The sequence below is a fragment of the Balaenoptera physalus genome (assembly GCF_965194825.1).
Source record: "Balaenoptera physalus genome assembly, chromosome: 5".
Lineage (NCBI taxonomy): Eukaryota > Metazoa > Chordata > Mammalia > Artiodactyla > Balaenopteridae > Balaenoptera > Balaenoptera physalus.
Genome location: NC_138884.1, coordinates 109,384,676 through 109,407,097, shown reverse-complemented (window position 1 = coordinate 109,407,097; position 22,422 = coordinate 109,384,676). Strand labels below are relative to the sequence as shown.

Below are 22,422 nucleotides of genomic sequence, written 5' to 3'. Positions count from 1 at the left end.
AGGAAGAGGGAAGAAAGTGTACTTTCATTTATATGCACGTGTTTTCTGTTATTAGGCAACTGTATAGGAATTCTATACCATCTTGTTGGTTCTAAGTAGATTTCCCTAAAATAGGAAGCCTAATGGGCATGGGCCACAGTCTCAGGGAGCTAACACACTGATTATAAAGACAAAACATGCTTGTTATGCACACACAATACATGTATGAAATAAAATAAGAGGAGTTGGGTAATGTAGAAGTTGAAATTAAGCAGGACCCCGTAGGGCCCTCCCAGGTACAAAAGCCTTTTCATGTCCCCAGTTTCTTATTTGCAGGATAAAGGCTTCAGCCTCCTAGACCTTCCTGAATACCAAAGAGCAGATTCAAAGAGTTGTTAATCAGGGAAGTAAGGGAATGAAGAAATGAAGGAGGAGCAATCGAAAAAGGATAGTGCGGGCTATTGAAGCAGGATCCTGGTTCCTCCTCAAGGGAGATACATAACAATATCTTTGAGTTCTTCTACAGAAACTAAGGCCCCCACCCAGGTAGAAGTGAAACTGTGCAAGTAAGATTGGGACTTGAACCCATGGTCTTTTAATTGAGATCACACACCTGGTCTCAGGACTTAATGAAACTCAGGTTCTTGATGTCTCATGGCAGAAAAAATTCAGTGAGAGACAAAGTGATCGGTAAGAAGTGGATTTATTTAGAGAGAACCACACTCCACAGACAGAGTGTGGGCCATCTGGGAAGGCGAGAGGCCCCAAAATATGGCGTGGTTAGTTTTTATGGGCTGGGTAATTTCATAGGCTAATGAGTGGGAGGATTATTCCAACTACTTCAGAGGAAAGAGTGGGGATTTCCAGGAATTGGGCCACCACCCACTTTTTGGCCTTTTATGATTAGCTCTGAACTGTCAGGCTGCTGATGGTTGTGTCATTTAGCTAATGTATTACAATGAGCATATAATGAGGCTTAAGGTCTACTGGAAGTCAAATCTTCCACCATCTTGGATCTAGTTAGTTCTAACCAGTTTTTGTCATGTCCTATGGCTATGTCATTCTTTTAAAAGTTGTGCCCTGCCTGCTCCCTCCTGTTTCAGAAGATGGTAACTACATGCTGGAACCCCAGACTGGTTGAAATCAGGAGGCTGATGATTCACAATCCTGGAACCCCCCACTTACCTCACCACCCACCAATCAGAAGAAAGTCACACACCCTGCAGCCCTCACCCCAACTTTTGCCTATAAAAACTTGCCCTGAAAACCATTGGGGAGTTCAGGTTTTTGAGCACAATCCACTCATTTTCCTTGCTTGGCCCTGCAATAAACCTTTCTCTGCTCCAAACTCCGACGTTTCGGTTTGTTCAGCCTCACTGTGCGTCCAGTACACGAACTTGCATTCGGTAACAAAATGAGGGCAAAGTGGAAGAAAATGAATGTGTACATTTGCGGGAGGGTGGCTGGAATGGACTGAATTAATCCATGAAGCCATCTACAGGAAGGCAGCCTGGAACTTGGTTTTGAAAGAAATGATGGATGCTGGATGGGCAGAGGGGATGGAAGGCCTGAACAAGTTAAGTACCTTAATCTTCAAAGGCAGTACTAGAAAATATATATTCATACAATTAAAGGCATATTCACTCCTGAAGTGGGCATTTTCCTTAATTTAGATTTACATAAAACAGTAGGTAGCATTTTGACTAACGAATGGCAGAGGAGCTAATTTAAAGTAAGTCTAAAGCAAAGGCAGATTTACTTCCATTTCCTAGACTAAATGTGTAATATATAAAACAGGAAGGGTGAGTGAGGAAGCTTATTTTTACAGGCATGATGATGAAGAGGTGGAGCCTGAGGCCTTTGGAACCACAACTGGGTTTGCTTTGCTGTTTTCTAGCTTTATGACTGTGGACAAATCACTCAACCTCTCCGTGTCTTGTTTTCTTATTTGTGAAATACACAAATGGACCTACCATAGGGTTTGGGGAAGACTGACTGAGATAATTCATTCATTCTGCAAATATGTTTGGGGTCCTTCTATGTGCCAGGAAATATTCTAGGCATGGCAGAGAAAGCAGGTAAGCTAGGCAGACAAGCTCTTGCCCTACCAGTGCTTCCATTCTAGTGGAATTAACTGGTCAACAAACGAATGCGTGAATAAAATATCAAGAAGAGATAAGTACTCTGCCTAAGATGAAGTAGAGAGATACAGCGGAGGTTGACTGGACAGCAGCTCACAGGTTAGAGAAGGTCATTCTCAGATCTGAATGTCGCAGTGAAGTCAGCCATGAGGAAATGAGGAGTAGCTGGTGCAGGAAGAACTGCTAATGCTAAGGTCCTGGGGCAGGAATCAGCTTGATGTGTTTGAGGAGCAGAAATATGGTCATTGCAGCTGGAGGATATTGGGGTAGAGTAGTAGCAGGTGGAATCAGATCACGAAGGGCTTTGACCACAAGGATAGGAAACATGTTTTGTCTTAAGTGCAATGAAAAACCCCTAGAGAAATGGGAACTGGCGAATGACATGATTTCATAATGGATGTGACATGTTCACCACTGGTTCTGGCACAGGAAGAACACTCTGTATGTGTTAGCTGATATTACCATTTCATATAATCCTCACACCAGCCCTATGTGATGGTTACTGTGAAAGAAAATCATTCCAAACCTGATCTGGGGCACAACTTTGTGGGTTGACGTGATTTTCAGCCTCTTTGGGAAGGATCTAGCATTCCTAATAAAGCTCCGGAGTATTTTTCTGATGGACTTTAAAGCAATTTAGATTCCTTTTGGGAAGTTAGATTGACTCCACTCTGCTCTTGTTTAGATGTGCCCAGTAACCCTTAACCGTATATTCAAAGGTACAACACTGTTTAAGCCACATGCTTTCCTAATAACCTTCAAACCAGACATTTCTCTTTTAAAAGTTTAGTTGAGTGGTGTTTAAGTCACTTTTGGTGTCTTCCCCAAAGAAAATATTTGAACTAGCATTTTTTTTTTTTTTAAGTCTTTCCCTTTGCCAACAAGCTTGAAATGAAATGTGGATAAATGTTTATACATCATTAATATCACCATTCTACAGACAAGGAGACTGAGCCTTAGAAACGTTAAGTAACTTGGTCAACGCCACAGATTTCCACCCAAAGCCTATGCATTTAAGCACTCCACTGTTCTACCCCCAGGAAGACCAAACTCAACTTAAGCTAGTTTTCCAAGAAGAAGCAAAGTAATTCTGAACCTGAGGGATGGCACAGTCCCCAGTAATCATACTTTCTTTTATTGCAATTCCATTGTTATCTGTTTTATTTTATATTGATTTTTAAAGGCTGGTATTATATAATTCATTGTAACCTCGCTTTATTCCACCCAAGATGTATGTGTAGTTCATCTCCACTTTACTCTGCTTTCTGATTTTTAGGGGTTTTAATTTGTTCTTTCACTAACTGAACCAATCCTAACTAGAATGGACCTTTTCTCCTATTTGTCAAGATTCACAAAATCTTTTCTTCTGGTCTAGGACATCACTTACTTGAATCTTCTGTGCATCCAAGCCCAGAGATTTAAATCATTAGTGTCTATGATTAATGCCAAACATACAACCAGATTGTATGTCTGCCAAGCTGAAGTAAACAATGTATTAGCCCTTGCGAGAAAAATCCTGAATGAGATCATTGAAGGATGCTGAAACACTCTGGATTGGGACTTCCGTGGTGGCGCAGTGGTTAAGAATCCGCCTGCCAATGCAGGGGACACAGGTTCAATCCCTGGTCCGGGAAGATCCCACATGCCGCGGAGAAACTAAGCCCGCGCCTAGAGCCCGTGCTCCAAAACAGGAGAAGCCACTGCAATGAGAAGCCCGCGCACCGCAAAGAAGAGTAGCCCCTGCTCACCGCAACTAGAGAAAGCCCGCGCACAGCAACGAAGACCCAACGCAGCCAAAAAAAAAAAAAAAAAAACAACCAAAAAACCAACAAAATACTCTGGGTTATTTTGGACTGGAGGATGGGGGAAGTCCCTACTTCTAGCTAACAAGCATCATTCTCTTAGAATGAAATCAATTCCATGGATGTACTGGAACCAGTTTAAATAAGCTCATGTTAAATTTTCAGGAAATTTGTGAAGTAGTTGATGCCAAGTTGGTAGCTTGAAACTGGCCACTGTGGGAGTATTTATACCACAGAAATTGGCAAATGCCACAAATCAGGGCTTTCATACCCCATAGAGCCAGTTTTTAAACACTCAGCAGTACACAGCTGCAAGTGCCCTTCTGGTTCATGTTTTTCTGCCTAGTTATAGAACAAGAGGACATGAAAAAACAGTGGGATGGTTTCCAGGACAGGTTTTTGCTGGCATTTGGTTTCCTGCCTGCATTTTTCCCGTGTCACATACACTGCCAAGAGTCCTGTAGTCAAACAGACCCCACATTCCTAGCGGAAATGAAGTTTACTATTATTTTCCCCTCAGTTGAATCCCAGATCCATTACTAGCTCTGTGACTTGGGCTGGTCAGTTATCCACATCTCTAGACCCGTATCACTATAGTGAGGATAATATTGCCAACATCAGAGTTTGCAAGTGTATTTGGGATGGGGAGGGTACTCAGGAAAGGCTTTGCTTAGAACTTGGCGCATTGTAAGTTTCAATAAGCGATGGCGCTAATTAAAATGATATTATTATTTACTAGGTGTTCACAGACACTCAGAGGACTCCTGCCCTTGAGGCACTTGTAATGTGCTTGGGTCTAGAGGCCTCACATTTCTGATCCAAAGCCCTGAACCAGCCTGGCTTGCATCATTTCCCCACAAGATGGCGCTCTGTTTCTGCCTGTGCTCAATGAGGCTGGGAGCCCTGGCCCAGGTGGGATTCCTTTGTAATCCAAGCCACAACAACCACACTTTCTCCCTTTCAGTCAAGGCCTGCCTCCCAGGGATGTAACTACAAGTGCAAGGAGCTTGACAAGCTTTTTGGCTAGAAAGAAGTGGGAGAAAGAAACCTTTCTTGAAGTATGTTGAGTTGGCCTGGATGGCTTTTCACTGACATGAAGAAGGAAGATTTTTGTGTCTCTGTGCAACATCTTCCTTTTATTCGCTGCAAGGATGTTTTTAACTGGTAAGAAGCTGAAGTCTTTGGGGGGTTCTTTCTGTTCTCTTCTATCTTGGTTCCTTTTTCCTCATTCTCCAGAATCTTCAAGGTAACATGATAGAGTAAAATCAATATGGGGTCAGCAATCAGTCAGACCTAGATTTGACATATGATTCTGAAGCTTATCAGCTGAATTACCTTGGGCTACTTATTTGACTTTCTAACCTTCAGCTTCCATAAAATGGGGCTATCTCTATCTATCTCTATCTATCTATCTATCTATCTATCTATCATCTATCTATCTATCTATCTGCCTTAGGTTAGTCCTGTACTTCACAACCTCCTACACATTAGATTCACCTATGGAACTTTTCAAATGTAGTTGATTCCTTGGCTCTAGTCCAAAAGACTGATTCAGTTCGGCTGGGTTCAGCCCAAGTATCAGTCTGTTTTAGGACTTCCCCAGTAATTCTGTGTAGAGTGAGAGTTAAGAATGGCTGAGATCCTATTATTAAGCAAGCCTCTCTAAGCCTCAGTTGGCTCACATGCTCAGAAGCTGGAAGTCCCTAGACCTCAACAGCTCATACAAATGCAAAATGAATCTCTTTTGCTAACAGTCACTTTGTGACTGCCATCCTTCACCTGTTCAGATCAGCAGGCAGTGCAGGCTCTCCCACACCCACACCTTGTCTTCAGAGACCTTTCCTGGGAAGCCCAAGAACCCCTATTGCTGCTCTGCAGGTGAGAAGAATAAAACCTGGGATGCCTGGCCCTTGCTGAAGCTGGGCAGTCCCTGTGGTCAGGAGAAATGTCAGCTCTTGCCGTGGCTCCACAGAGAACAGTGGACAGTGCTCCTTCTCCTGGGTTACCCTTGGTCAAGGATACCCTTCTCTCCAATGGGCCTGGGTTGCCAGGGATGCGGCCCATCAGAGCTCAGCTCTTTCATTTCACACAGAAGCAACCACATTCCCTAAGGCCCAGCCCATCCCCCAGAGAGCAGTATCATGAGCTAAAGCACTCACTGCCCAGAACCAGCTGCTTCAACAGCCTTTGCCTGGGTTGCCCAGTCCACACTCCTCCCTCTTGATGAATTTCCTCTTGGAGACCCTTCTTTTTCTTCCCACCGTCTGGCCTCAAGTAGGCCCACCCTTGTCAGATGTGTTCTAAAGAATATAATAAGTAGATAAATACCAAACTATTTTCTTGCAGAAGGCTTCTTGACCCACCATGTAGTTTCACGTATGTAAACTGTTGTATGAGAGAGGATTCATCCTGAATTTACGTATCAGCCTCTTCTAAACCCAGGCCCTTTCCAAACCCCATCTCCACCGAAGAAGTCCCTTTCCCAAAATCAATGGGTAGGAATGCACTTACTTTGCACACCTGTAACTCAAAGGGACTGCTGAAATGATTGTTTCCAAGATAAAAGACAACTTGCCCCAAAAGTAAGTTCAAGTTTTTACCCTGAGCACAGAAATCACATAAAATAGCCAAGATGGCAGTGTTCTTAGTTTCAATTAAGTCTAGGATTTAAACTCCTCTGGACAGCCCATTATATGTAAAGGGGGTTGACATGAATGGCAACCTCACAGGGTGGCTGAAAATAAGTGAGAAAAGATGCAGAAAGAGCAATTTGTAATGTCTTATTGTCACTGTTACTAATTATGAATGCTCATCAGCATCTAATCAGAGTTGTCCCTTTGAAAAGTGGGTACCTCAGGACCAAGTTATCTCCCCTCCTCTTCCTGCCTCTGTACGGTAGTCAGTACAGGGATCCAGACCCCTGACCAGTACAACTCAGTGGTCCCAGATTCTTACTCTATCGCCAATAAGAGTAGTCACATTAATTAGAGTAATGCAGCCTCTTCACTTAAATGCAGAGCTGTGGGCCCAAGTATTACTTGCTGTCTTTCCCTCCTGCTCTGGTTATAACAATTCAAGAAAGCAACTTTTGGTCAGATGGGTTTGAGTTGGTTCTGGAACTTTGGTTCTCCTCTGAATAGACCCAAATGTCTTCAAGGGGTTAGGAGTAAAATTGGGGAAGGTCTGGTTTGAGCCATGTTCTCCAACATGTTAAACCCAAAGCCCTAAATATTGAAGCTATTTGTACTTGCCTGGCCTTTTAGGAAAGTGCAGTGCTGGCTCTTGATTCTCATTTGGTTCCTTGGGTCTGCTGTCTATTTCTCAGGAATCTGGAAGGGAGGAGCTTATAATTAGCACCCCTAAACGTACAACAGTTCTCCTGGTTGAAGGGCTAAGCACTTCTACCCTGGGGTTTTAGTGACCACTGACATTTTAAGAAATGCGTGCATGTCTCTCAAAGGAAGGTCAATTTGGGGGTCTTCCTGCAGTTGCTAACTATGGAATATGTGGGTTTGATTACTTAAGGTGCCGGCTTGTCTCTCTTATAGATGGCCATGAGACATATTCTGGAGGTAGTGCTGACTTGGCTCAGTGGTTGAGTGGATGAAGCAAGAAGGGAGAGGGAGGTATTCAGGTGGATAAGTTTCCTCTAGAGCAAACATTGGCCAACTATAGCCAGCAGGTCGAATCTAGCCTGCTGCCAATTTTTGTTTTGTTTATTTTGAAATAAGTTAAGACTCATTTGCCACCTATTTTTTTTTTCACACACACACACACTGTATTTTATTTTTACAAGAGATAAATAGACTGACACCAAGCATTGTACATGGATGACCACAACAAAAGCAACAATGATTGCAATTACCAAACATGAAACACACTCATACTATGTCAATGCCACCTATTTTGTAAATAAAGTTTTAATGGAACATTATCACACTTATTTGTTTACATATTGCCTATGGCTGCTTTCCTGATACAATAGCAGAATTGAGTAATTGCAACGAAGAACAATGTATGACGTGCAAAGCCTAAAGTTTGTGCCATCTGGCTGTTTGCAGAAAAAGTTTAATGATCTCTGTGCTAGAGTCAAAGATGCTTCTCACATATGCTTCCCAAAACTGCCTCAGATTTCCCCCTTGCTGCAACCCAAAGGCCACAGACCCCTGTTGAATCAGAAAACTCTAGAGTTGGAAGGAGGTATTAGTGGATATCCAGTGAAATTTCCCATCTGAGACCAGAATCTTCCAAGGATGCCTTCTCAAGTGATCCCCTGGAGGTGAAGGCACACCATTGCCTGAAGGGGCCAACTCACCCTTTTTGGGAAGTTCTGGCTGTTGGAAAATGATTCCTTATATTGAGCTAAAATCTGGTAGAAAGAAAAATGGTTCAAGTTTTATTATTTTATGATGCCATCTCCAGCCTTTGGAGGAGGAAGACTCCATCATCAGCAAGGTGGGCTGTGCTGTCTGTCTTGTGTGGAGCAGCACAGTGGGTGGGGAGGAGATGTGCAGAAGCTGGGGTGCTCTGCGAGGGCAAAGATGCTGGATGCCTCTAGAGAGAAAGATCCAGAGAAGGGAGGATGGAGGGGCATGGCTGACAGGGGTGGGTCAGAGAGGAGCTGCAGGTGAGGAAGGAGACAGAAGTATGGAAGCTATCTCAAATTATTCTTCAGTGCTTCTGAAATAGGATTTGAGTTTGTGGCATGCTTCTAGATGCTTCAACTAGTTGGAATGTTCTTCAAGGGAGAAATAGGGGGCCCAAATTGTACAGATGTATTGAGCTGTGTCAGTTTCCCTGAGGTTCTCATGCATCAGTCTTATATTCTCAGTCCAAAGAGCTTTCAGACCAAGCAGCACCATAGCCATAATGGTCCAAATCCCACCTCACTGCCTTCGCTTCTAGTCATAGATTTCCTTTTCTCTCACCTCAAAGGTTGCTTCAAACCAGAAGACGTGGAAGGAGATAGAGGTGGAGGGAGGCCATGTGTCATCTCTTTGGCCCAGGGTTGAAGGTTTTCCAGGGCGCAGGACAGTGCACAGATCTCCAGAGGTATGTCAGAGGCCCTGTGTTCAAGATCTATTTCTGCAATAATTTTGTATGCAATATTTTGTCATTAGTTCTCTTTTTTGTGCCTTAGTTTCTTCCTCTGTACAACAAAAGGCTGGAGCTAGGGCAGTGTTCAAATACTGCTGTTGAGCTTTGGGTGTTCTACAAGGGTACTCGGGGGCTTGGGGCAGGATGGGCGGCAGTAAGGATGTTAAGGAGCTGGGTTTCCTGGCCATCTTACTCAACTTTCATCAAAGATTCTCTGTGCTATCTATTGGATAGATTGGGGTTCCTCAAAATCCTCTATTACCACTTAATTTCTGCTGCTAAAGGAAAGAAAGGCTAGAATCCGATGAACTTTATCAGTATTTCTCAATGCTGTGGTACTTGTCCCATTAGAAGGATTCAAGCTGGTTTTATGTGATATGTGGATGAACATTTTTTTTTTTGAGATATGCTTGACATAATATTATATTAGTTTCAGGTTTACAACATAATGATTTGATATATGTATATATTTCAAAGTGATCACCACAATAAGTCTAGTTGACATTCACCACCACAAATATTTACAATTTTTCTTGTGGTGAGAACATTTCAGATCTACTCTCTTAGCAACTTTCAAATATACAATACAGTATTATTAACTCTAGTCACCATGCTGTAGATTACAAATCCAAGATTTATTTATTTTATGACTGGAAGTTTGTACCTTTTGACTTCCTTGACCCATTTTTCTCACCCCACCTTACCTCTGGCAACCACTAATCTGTTCTCTGTATGAGTTTGGTGTCTTGTTTTGTTTTGTTTTTAAGATTCCACTTATAAGTGAGATCATATGATATTTGTCTTTGTCTGACTTATTTCACTTAGCATAATGCTCTCAAAGCCTTGCAAATGGCAGGATTTCACTCTTTTTTTCTCTAAATAATATTCCATTGTGTACATATACCATATTTTCTTTATCCATTCATCCATTGAGGGACACTTAGGTAGTTTCCATGGCTTGGCCATCCTAAATAATGCTGCAATGAGCATGGAGGTGCATATATCTTACGAGTTAGTATTTTTGTTTCCTTTGGATAAGTACCCAGGAGTGGAGTTCCTGGATCATATGGCAGTTCCATTTTTAATTTTTTGAGGAATCTCCATACTTTTCTTCCATAGTGGCCACACCGTTTATGTTGCTACCAACAGTGCACAGGGGGTCCATTTCTTCACATCCTTGCCAACGTTTGTTATTTGTTGTCTTTTTGATAATAGCCATCCTGACAGGTGTAAGGTGGTATCTCATTGTGGTTTTGGATAAACATTTAAAATGATCATAGTTACCATGTTTATTTTAATATCTATAAGGAAGATATAACCAGCACATCAAGTGTATGATTTTATTGATCTATAGCTTAGGATGAGGCTAAATGTAGTCAAATAAGTGGGCTTATTTAAAGAAGGAGAATACGTCAATAATAGTACAGATCATACAGGCATATGGCAAACCTGTTGACATTTGGGAAGACAGGAAAAATGGCTTCTGCAGGCTCTCCCGGCTGTGACATTCTAGCATTCTTCTCCCTCCCAGGCTTTTCTCTTGTTCCCTCTGTCTCCCCAGGAGAGAAGCCATTGCAATGTGTATTTTCAGACTCAAAACAGTGGTCCTGCCATGCCTGGGGTCTGGGCTCACTGGTCCTCTTGGTCCTCCACTGCAAAGACTTCTGCTTTGTCAGGGAGCATCTCTGCTTTCCCACCTCTGGTCTCTGATGAGATACATGAAACTGGCAGGAAAGCAGACCAAACTGAAAGCAAGAAACACAGGCAGGGCTCTGCAGAGTGTGGGCAGCTGCACTTCACAGGATTAGCCCAAGGTGCTCTCTGCTCCATTAGCAGAATACCCAATGGGCTCGTGCTTGAAAAAGCCAATCTGCAGAATTAGCAGCCAATAAATTGTTAATCTTGCAGACTGTTGATTATGTCTTGCTTCTTTTAAATTATCAGACCTCACTTATTTTTATTTACTCCTTGGCATGAAATCATTTTCTATATTCTCTTTTTAACTCACTCCTAATGGTATAATACATGTCTATTTCCTTGTTCTGGATTCTGGATGATTCAACCACAATTGTCTATTTTCTAATGTTAGACATGCACTGCACATTCAAGTTAATGAAGCATGGCATGCCATGGCAGACAGACTTTAGGCGTTAGACTCTGGATTTGAACCTGGTTTAGCTGCCTCTGACCTGTGGACTGGTGTCACTTAAATAAGCTTGGGTCTTACTCTCTCTGGTTACTCAACAAGAATTATGCTTCTTTCATAGAATTTTTGTGAGGATTTAAGTGGTACCATTGAAAACATAAAAAACACCTGGCTTGAGTATGTTGAGTTTTAGATGCTGAGTAAATATCAGTTCTTTTTCCATTTTTTTACAAGCTCGACAGGTCTTTGTGCTAGATGCTGCAGACAAGGCAAAGATGAATGTGATGTAGGTCAGGATAGCAAATAGGTTTTATTTCATGTGTCAGCTCTCACGGAGTGTGCCGCTTCAGGGAGAACTGTGTGGAGGTGGATTTTAAGGGTCAGCGGGGAAGAGTGTCATAGTTGATTAGCCATGTCCTAGGGCTCAGGAGTGGGCAATGGGGGACACGAATGTCCTACATTTGCCATCACTGACACAAACCCTGCTTTGGGGGAAGTCAAAGCTAATGGAGTGTGAAATTCCTGGAGAAGCATAAGGACAGTGGTAGCACTTCTACATATGTTACGTCTGTAATCCTCTCAGCCAACTGGAAAGGGATGAATTATTATTCTCATTTTATACATGAGAAAATGGAGGCTCAGACAGGATAAGTAATTTTCTCAAGGTCCCACAATGTAGAAAATACTGGCAATGAGATCTGAACCCAAATCTGTCTGACCTCAGAGACGTTTTGTTTGAAGTTACTAACTTTTTAAATTGGGGTGTTCAAATAGAGTCTTTTTTTTTAAATGAGGTGAAATTTGGATATTTTAAGGTTTGTCAAAGTGCATTAATCTTAAGTGTCCAGTTGATGAACTTTTGATTACACCTAGGTAATTTAGATACACCTGTAAAACCATCAAGCAGACCAAGTTACAGAATTTTCTCACCTTTCTGGAAAGTTCCCTATGTGCTTTCCTAGTCAATAACCTCTCCACTAAAAGACAACCACTATTCTGATACTTATCAACGTTGACTAATTTTGACTGTTCTTCAATTTCATATAAGTGAAATTATATAGTAATTTCACATTTGTGTCTTGCTTCTTCAACGAAATGTCTGTGAGATTCATCTATGCTGTGGTATTAGTAGTTTGTCTTTTTTTTTTTAATCGCTGTGTACTACTCCACTGTATGAATACACCACAATTTATTTATCCATTCTCTTCTTGGGGGACATTTGAGTTGTTTGCAGTTTTTGGTTGTTATGAATAAAGCTGCTATAAACATTCTTGTAATGCCTTTGGGTGGGCATGTACCCTTATCTCTCCAGAGTACCTACCTAGTAGTGGAATTACTGAGCTATAGGTTAGGAGAATATTTAGCTTTGGTAGATATGAGCCTTTGCCTTTTCCAGTGAGAGTTCTACAATATCAGGGGTTTGAGTCTTTTTGATCTCTACGGCATCCCAGAACCCACAGCAATTCCTGGCTCAGAGTCGGTGCTAATGAGTTATTTTTGAGTAAATGAAAATACACGCATATTGTGCATCTTGATTCTTGGCTTTGTATTGGGGGCTGCCATGTTTCACTGAACAGAGAGGTCAGAACCTCTCTCCCTGTGCCCGGAGTTCCCCTTTCAAAACAAGTCTTTTATAATGCCTCCTTAAATATCTCAAAACAAAGTTCACAGATAATACAACCTGTCTACACATATATTTTCTTTTTAATCAATTTGGTGTCCTAACTTTTCTGTGAAGGAAACATAAAAGGAAAGTAATTTCTAGTAAGGTAATGAGTATTTCAATATACAAATGTCTGGGGACTTCTATATTGGAAGACATAAGGAAATACACAAATACTTGCAACAGATACTATACATATGATCAGTACAAATGCAAAGTGAGAGAGGGGCAATGTTCTGCTAACTCCTATATCATGAGTTGCATTGGTGTCAGTGATATGATTCTCCAAATGGTGACCAATGCTTGCTGAAATTTTTAATAAAAAAAGCACAATCTTCCCCCAATTGGCTCTGAAAAATTCATTGTATATTAAAACTGTATAAGAATGCTTTATTTTTTATGTAAAATGGTGCTGGGGTCTAGGTTTAGATAAACTTTTCAGCAAGAAGAATGTTTTATGGGATATACATGGCATGAAGCATATTCTTCATTGGACAGGATTATTCCAAGCATCGTATAGGGTGTCTACTCTTCTTGGTACTCAACCATGAAATAAATGCCTTTGAGCATCTTCTCATCATAGTGCCAACTATTCCTATAAATTTACAAAATATCCTTTAGGATGGTATCACCCCCACAAGAATCACGGTTCTAACTCAACTCCCTCATTTTACTGATGAGGGAATCTCTCCCTTGAAAAAGGAACAACTTCCTCCCAGATCTCACAGGGACTTAGAGGTTAATCATGGATCACAATCTTCTGACTCTTTAGTGTAAATCAGGACTCCATCCACCACAGCAGTTGGAGCTGGGGCTTTGAGTCAGATTTGGGTTCAAATCCTGACTCTGATCTTAGGCAAATGGCTTCATTTTTCTGAGCCTCTGTTTCATCATTTGCAAAATTGGAATTAAAAATAACATTTCCCTTAGAGACTTGTTGTGAGGATTAAGCAGGATTATGACTATGAATACCTGATACATCATGAGATCTCAACACAAGGTAGCTATTATATTACCCCTTTAAAGCTCATTTATTTAAGTGCCCACAGAAATTGGTGTATCCTCTTCTGGGAGAACTTCTCCATTTGAAGTTTTCTCTACAGAGAAGCACTTGTCTTTATCCGTTGTTTCTGAAGCTTCAAAGAGTCCCTTTCCAGGGCAAAGTGTCCTTCTAACCTCCTCCCCACTAAAGCTGTCCTAAGCCACAGTCAAGGACAAAATGTCTTGAGCTAGGTAACTCAGAGCACCCTGACACTTAGCCTCTTACTTAAAGGATGGAAGGAGAAATTTGGGGGCGGCAACTGATTTGAAAATAAGGATGAAAGAGGATGAAATTTGGTACCAGATGCATGGTGAATGGTCTAGATTTTTCATTCTACCAACACTCTGTGAAGTGGGACTTGTTTATTATCACCTCCATTTTACATATGAGAAAATGGGGACACTGAGCTGTTATGGCCCTTCATCTAAGTCACACAGAAACAAGACTGAAATCAGGTTTGATGGGCATTCTGTTAATGTGAGTTCTTTCAAAATCAGACCCTGAGAAAAGGATTTGGGTGCAAATAGTTAATTTGGGAGGTGTTTTTGTTATCAATTTATTGCCTCTTAGATCTGATGCACCCTTGAATATGTGGTGTATGATAAAGGGATTCCTTTAAGTATTTCTCCTTTAACATGAGCATGATATTACGCTTTCTCAGTAAAGGATGCTGGAGGGATATTGCTGGAGAAGGAGGGTCTCCTGCCATTTCTGTGCCAGATGAGGCTCAATTATGGGTGTGGGGACATTCTGTGGGACCTGCCCACAAGCCAAAATATGGTCCTGAAGCCGAATCCAGCCTCTGTACCTCGACACTGAATTAAATCTCGGAGACAGAGTTTTGGGTGAAGTAGAAAAAAAATAGCTTTATTACTTTGCCAGGCAAAGGGGGCCACAGGGGGCTAATGCCCTCAAAACTGTGTGTTCCCTCCCCACCCCGAGAGGGTAGGGAGAAGTTTTATAGTAGTGGTTCAAAGAAGACTTGATCAGCTTGTGGACATTCTTCTTATTGGTTGGTGGTGAGGTAAGTGTGAGTCAGCGACATCAACCTTCTGGTTCCAACCTGTCTGGGGTCTAAGTGCTTGTGGGCAGCATACCATTAATTTCTCCACCTGGTGGGGGTTTCAGTATCTGCAAAACAGCTCAAAGATATTGTTTTATATCCCTTGAGGGGGAACCAGGACGCTGCCCCAAGGCTGCACTATTGTTTCTTGACTGTTCCTCCCTTGTCTCCTCATCCCCTCCCTTCCCTAATTAGCATCTGTTTGAACCTGCCCATTGGAACTCGGGGAAGGTCCTGGAGCCATGGTGTGGTGATAACCTTCATGCAGCCCCCTTGGTATGGAAACCAGAGCCAGGAGCACAGCTTACATGCTCTGAAGAACTCCTATCTCCCCCACCCACCCCCGCCCCCGACTCCCAGGCTCCACATCCCCATAATTGGGTGCTGATTGACTGCTCCCCCATGTGCACTCTGGAGGGTGGATTCTTGCTTGCAGCTCCTCCAGACCAGCTCTAGCCTAGCCAAAGCCGCAGACTTCTCTACTATACTGTGGACTGAGCCACACCTTCTCCAAAGATGTCTGGATTCCTCCCAACTTTGTCCTTCCGTGGGTGTTCAGCCTAAGCCATAGGGTGCCTTATAGAGTTTACTTGTATCTTACAGTTACTCTTTATCATAGTTAATGGTTCTTTGTATTACACTTCCTCTGTTTAAGTTACTGTGTGCTCCGTCTCCTGATTGGATCCAGACTGTCATAGGAAGTGATCACAGGAAGAAGGTGAAAGAGTGGGAAGGGACAAAAGCCAATAAGGAATGTACTAATGAGTGGGTCACTATTGTCAGTACCTGGGACTCAATCACACTGGTGTCCCTTTGAGAGTCTGGGTGCCACACACTTCAGCATTGCCCCAGCAAGAGGCAAGAGGGCTGGATATTTATCTACCAACTCTTGTCCCTCATTGATTGAGGGTTGCTTGGGAATTTTAACTCCCTGGTACTTTTGTCCTGCCCTGCATGCCTGGACTTTCCAGGGCATACTTATGTAGCCAGAAAAAGCCCTCAGGTAGAAACAAATCCTTGATGGTAAGATATCTGTGTGCATGGGAACTTCCTGTGATGCTGCAGGTGACCTCTAGGGTGGACCAAGGGGATATGGGTCAGCATGAAGTATCTACTACAGACATGTTGTAGGATGCTGGGTGGCAGAAGGAAATTGGTTAGCTAGAAGCTGATGAATGGCTCAGATTGATTCAGGGTGAGTTTTCTGGAAAAGCCCAGTTGCAGAGGATCAAATGTTTTCCTGACTGGTATAATTTAATTGTATGGTCAGTGTTTGCTATGGATAATTGGGTTTTTCTTTGACCTTGACAGTCTCACTGGCTTGCTATCTGTACTAGAAGACACTGTTTTCTAGCCATTTCAAATACAAAAAGCCAAACCTGGTTTCCATCAAGAGCTGGCAGCCCTACCATTTTCAGGAGGCGCCGATGGCTGTGGTATCCAACCAGCAAAAAGGCAGTGGTGTTTGTATTTTGCCCTTTCCAAGAACATTTCAGCTGAAGCGGAAGCCTTTTTCCTTCACCTTGGGTGTTTTAATAGAAATCTTGGTGACATTAAGCTCTTTTAATTCTGAGCACTAGCTTCTAAAGTTCAGTGACGCAAAGCTCTGTTCTGCCATGGAACACAGTGGGTACCAAGGCGAGAGATTGTCATCACCAGGAGCACTAGAATAAAAATAACAACCAGGAGACAAGGTTATTACAAAGGACCATGGACAGTGTTTGTCTGTGGGAAAGTGTGGGCTGAAGGAGGTTATTTTTATATTAGAAAATTTAAATCATTCACATTTTGCAATAATGTAACCAATTTATAGGGTTTTGCAACTGGCAATGTATTCTTTCCACATTTAAAATATTCTGTGAGGAGAGAGCAAGGAAGCTTACTCTGTCCTGAAATGGAAAGATCTCCAAGACATGGTGTTACATGATAAAAGCAGTATGTAGAACAATATTGAGTAGCTGACTATTGTACGAGAAAGAAGGAAAAAAAATTATATAGTCACGATTGCTTGTATTTACATGAAAATCAAATAAAAATAAGTATGGTTTAGGAGGGCAAAAACAAGGGGTGAGATTTTTTTCAATTTATAACTTTTATATCATTTTGATTTTAAAATCACATCAATGTATTTCCTGTTCAGATAAAGAAATAAATAACCGGGACTTCCCTGGTGGCACAGTGGTTAAGAATCCGCCTGCCGATGCAGGGGACACGGGTTCGAGTCCTGGTCTGAGAAGATCCCACATGCCGCGGAGCAACTAAGCCCGTGTGCCACAACTACTGAGCCTGCGCTCTAGAGCTCGCAAGCCACAACTACTGAGCCTGCGTGCCACAACTACTGAAGCCCAGGTGCCTAGAGCCTGTGCTCTGCAACAAGAGAAGCCACCGCAATGAGAAGCCCACGCATCTCAATGAAGAGTAGCCCTCACTCGCCTCAACTAGAGAAAGCCCGCGAGCAGCAACGAAGACCCAACGCAGCCAAAAATAAATAATAAATAAAAAAAAAAAAAAAAAAAAAAACAAAGCCCAGTGAAGAACATAATCATTGGAGAGCATGCCCCTGTTCTTTGATCATTTTTACAACCTTTGAAGGTAGCTTTGGATGGGAAAATGCATTCCACAGAATCAAATATCTGCACATAGTGATTCCTTCGCAAACATTTAGGGAGTGAGTGTTTTTATTTGATCACGGAAATTTTTTACATCGGTGTTGCTATTTACCACACAGGCAGCAGGGGGCAGTGTTTCTCTGTTTTTCTTTGTGCCTTTCCCTATCTCCCCAATACAATAGGCAAAACCAACCAAGATTTCTCTAATTCAAATCTATGACAAAATGTACCACATTTTCTAGATTCATGTTGTTACTCTCTCATCCCAAAAATCTTTTGAGGACTTGAAACTTCCAACAGGCTGCTTAATGATTATTCAAAAGGGGCTGAGTTTTGGGTTTGCTCTTGTGAAGTCTTTCTTCTCTCTTCTCTCTCTCCCCTTTTGTCATTCCACTCAGCTCCCATCACTTTCCATGATCAAGTCAAAGAAAAAGACCCTTAAATTATGAAAATTCACAGCCCTCTCTCTCATTCTCTCTCTCTTTTACTTTGCAGATGAGACTCAGGATTTGGGAGGCAAAACAAACAAACAAATAAAAAGGGAGAATTTTGGACCTCCATGAATAGTGCTAATGTGAAAAAAAAAAAAAAGCTAAAAAGGAAAGAGAATAAGCTTTGGCTGAGTGTTTATCTGTGCGCCTGGCTGGCACCGCACCTGCCATAACTCCTGTTACATCTTCACGACAACAAGGATGTGTCATTAGAGCCATTTTGAGAAGGAGGAGATGAACGCTCGTAGGCAATGAACAACTAGCCTAAATTTATGTTGCTGCAAATAGATAGAATTGGAATTGGGAGGCAGATTGCATCCAAAGCTGGACCATTTATGTGTTTTTTCCCTACACCATCCTAAAGAAACAGAAGGCAGTGCCTCCCTTTCAACTCTCTCTCTTGTCCCCCATCCTCCCCCGGTCTCTGTACCTGCTCTAACACAAGTGTGCACCAGCCTCTTCCTACACCACATGGTGTCTGTAAAGAGAGAAAACGGAGACAAGGCAGCAGCCTCAAGAGCTCCCCAATGTTCAGTGGAAGCTGGTCTTTGTTATACTCAGGCAGAGATTCCTTTAGAAAAGGCAGCAACGTTGAACTGCCCAAGGTCAGACATTCCTCAAGCTGTAGACTTGGGGAAGTGCCAAGGGAGGCACTGCACTGTTTCCAAATTGTTTTGGAGTATTTTGTGCTTGTGTATTTGTATGTGTGTGTGTGTGTGTGTGTGTGTCTGTGTTTCTGAGTGTTCCTGTTTTCTCATTCCAGTTTCCTGGCAATGCCTGCAGATGAAGGTGACAGTGAATATGCAGAAATAGACAATGTGGAGTGTTGGATGGACTAATTTTAATAGTGAACAAAGAACAGTGGTGAAGACATTTTACCCAAAGTGAAGGTCTTGGGAGTGATCTTGGGTGGCGTCCATCCTCTGTATTGAATAACACCAACCCCCCTGGAGAGAGAGCTGTGGCCCTTGCCAGTGCTGAGTAGGACAAGGAGAAAGTCTCCTTGGAGGCCAGCATGACTATCGCATGCTTTAACACTTGCTGTGCTGCCATTTCAACAGAGAGGGCCAAGCAGCAGACCGGGGTCTTTGGGTGGACAATAGCACACAGCTAGAAATTTTTTAGGTTGTTTTCCTTTAGTTATAATTCTATTTATGGCAAATGATTATGCTTTTCTGCTCATGGTAGTGAAAAGTATCCTTTTCAACACATGCATTTTGATAAAAAGGTTAACCTATAAATAGTTGAGCAAATAATAGGGTAGGTGGTATATACATGTAGCAAAAGTGATGAAATGGCTCCAAAATGAAATATGGAGTTGTTATAGCAGATTATTACTAAAGTGTCTTCCATCTCAGACAACTTGTGACTTTAACTCCATCATTAGAGGGACATGGCTGGCCCAAGGTCACACAGTGTCCTGCTGGCTGATAATCTGCGTTGGGAGTGTGTACTGACTTCGGAGACAGAGTGAGGATAGCAGGGCAGGATGATAGTCTAGACAAAGGGCTGCTTGAAGTAATTCAGGTCGTCTTGGCACCAGGGAGGGAAAGAGGGAAGAGGAGGGAGGGGGAGACAATCTTTGAACAAAATGAAAACTCCTAGATAAAGCGGGGAAGAATCCTTAAAATCTCAGTTTCTTCTGCTTCCTGCAGCAGCAGCGACAGGAGCTGGCTGGTTTCCCCCCAATAAACGCAGCAGTAGCTCTTTGCTGCAGAATGTGGCGTTAAATGCAGTAGGTCAGCGCTAAGCTTGAACAAAATGTGATGACTGATTAGGAAATGAATGGTAAGTCATGGACGGCAAGTCCCGATTATGGAGATGCTTATCAACACCCTCCCCTCACTTCACCCCGCCCGAGCCAACAAAGCTGCACTTGCAGACCGACGAAACCGAACCCAGATGTCCTTGTTGCTCTGGGGACACTTCAGTTCTGGCTGTGACAGTCATCTGTGAGGAAATCAGATGTCGCAGGGAGAAGACTCAGCCGAGCCGCAGGCACTCAGGACCTGCTGGGGGGTGGGGAGGTGGGGGAGCCGCGGTCCCCTGCCTCCTCTTCACTGTGTCTTGCTTTCCCCTGGGGGTACTGAGATCATAACGGTGGGATGTAGTCAAGGATTAAAGACAGCTCCCCCTTGTGGATGGGCTGGGGAGCCCACGGCATGGTCCAGGGCAGGAGTTTAGCATATGTTCTTGGATTGAATGACCAGAAGGCCGGGTAAATCAATCAACAGGCTTTGCATGGTGTTTGGCATTGAGCCAGATCGCTGCTCACTCACATTCCTGTGTGAACAAATCACTCAGTTTTTTTCTCTGTCACTATTTATTTCATGACTAATATTTCGATAAGAAAACTCTGTCCTACAAGTATGTGGTTGGGATAGGAGGGATGAGTGTAATGAAAGTAGTGGTCGCCTTTTCACTCATTAAATTATTTATTCATTAAGCACTTAGTGGGGAGATAACCTTGGCCCCTCCTTATAGATTAAGACCTAGTTAGGAAGTCAGATAACAACTTTGTAAATAAGAAGATTACCAAAATAATGCTTCCTAGAATATCAAATACGCTAGAATGAAATAGTGCTTAGATTAAAAAGTAATAGTAATAAAATTGATAATGTATTAAATACTTACTACGTGCCACCCCTGTTGTAAACAATTACCTATATGATACATTTAATCCTTACCACTGTACTAAAAGAGGTATAATGATTATCTTTCAATTTATTAAGGGAAGCTGAGGCAAAGAGTTGGATAGTAATGAAAAGAGGTGGGATATTTTAGACAGCAGACTTCACTGGAGTAATTCAGACAGAGAAAGACCAATATCATATGATATCATTTATATACAGAATCTAAAAAAAAAAAGATACAAATGAACTTATTTACAAAACAGAAACAGACTCACAGACTTAAAGAAAGAACTTATGGTTACCAGGGGAGAAGGGTGGGCAGAGGGATAGACTGGGAGTTTGGGATTGACTTGTACACATGGCTATATTTAAAATAGATAACCAACAAGGACCTACTGTATAGCACAGGGAGCTCTGCTCAATATTCTGTAATAACCTAAACAGGGAAAGAACTTGAAAAAGAATAGATACAGTACATGTATATGTATAACTGAATCACTTTGCTGTACACCTGAAACTAACACAACGTTGTTTATCAACTATACTCCAATATAAAATAAAAATTAAAAAAAAGAACTCATTGGGAAGTGACATTTAAACAAGGGCCAGGAGTGTACATTGCCTATGTATCTTGAAAATCTATGATTCCCTTTCTACTCATTCCCACCCAGCCCCACCCCACAGTTGTTTGGTAAAGCCTACCACGTCACTCAAGTAGTCCTTGCAACTACATTCTGACTAGACTGACCCTCCTTGCAGCCAGAGTGGTGTGACAGCAACTGGAGGGGACAGACGGATGGACTAAATACATTTGACCCTCTTACTGGTCTGTTGATCTGTCTAGGGTGTGGCTTATTGGTGTCCTCTGAATTTGAGAATATAAGGCTTAGATCTCTGAAGTGACATAGCAGGGAGTAACAGCTGGCCACGTTCACTTACGCATGGGGCGGGTGAGTATATTTCTCCTCTTCCCTTAAACACTGAGTCATGGCCATTTACTGTGGGAATGGGGGTAGAAAATATCCCAGTGGTGGGGGGGGGCAGGGCAGTAATCAGAATAAAATTATCCACATGCATAGTACAATAAGTTCTACAGCCTTTCATTCCAAGATTCCACCTGGGTCTCCCAACAACCTTGTGGAACAGAGATTGTCATGCATTTTTGGGTGATCAGAGAAAATGAAGGCTGATATATATACTTCAGAACTTTAGCCAAGGTCATGCAGCTGGTGGGGGACAGAACTTGTGCTTGAACTTTCTGATAAATGAAAAATCTGTTAATCCATCTGCCTATAGGCCATAGGGATAATGCCTTGCTTAGAAATAACCAACATTTATTGTTATGAATGCCTACCTTGTGCTGGATTCTGAACCAAGAGCATTGTGTACATTAACTCCTTGAATCCTGTTGCACACTGCTCGGAGAGCAGTTGGCACAGTGCCTGGCACATGGTAAGAACTCAGTTAATGTTAACTTATATGGTTGTATTTTTGAATAAAGGGAAACTGAGGCCCAGAAAGATTAAGCAATTTGTCCCAAGTCATCTGTCAGTAAACAATGGGTCTGCAGTTTGAATGCAGGCCTTGTGGTCATGGGGTTTATGTCTCATCCATGAAGCAGGCTGCCTACCTGCCTCACGGTTGGGTCCCCAGTGCCTCAATGTGTGTTATGGGCGGTGCAAACTGAACTTTACACTTCTGCAGCTTGTCTCTGGCAACATTTACAGTTTATTCCGTTTTTCATTTGAATTACCGT

The 22,422-nt window shown here is 42.3% G+C and overlaps 1 long non-coding RNA gene across 2 annotated transcripts in view; it reads left to right on the top strand.

The window, feature by feature from the left end:
* Nucleotides 1-19,424, top strand: part of LOC309660913 — a 32,075-nt gene extending 12,651 nt beyond the window's left edge. Inside the window, exons 3-5 of one of the 2 annotated variants that reach the window (XR_014263712.1) lie at nt 4,892-5,086; nt 8,858-8,974; nt 18,797-19,424. This is a non-coding gene — a long non-coding RNA (uncharacterized lncRNA). Of the gene's footprint in view, nt 1-4,891; nt 8,975-18,796 lie in introns of both variants that reach the window. The other variant, XR_014263713.1, reaches the window with a different exon arrangement.
* The last annotated feature ends 2,998 nt before the right edge of the window (nt 19,425-22,422 follow it).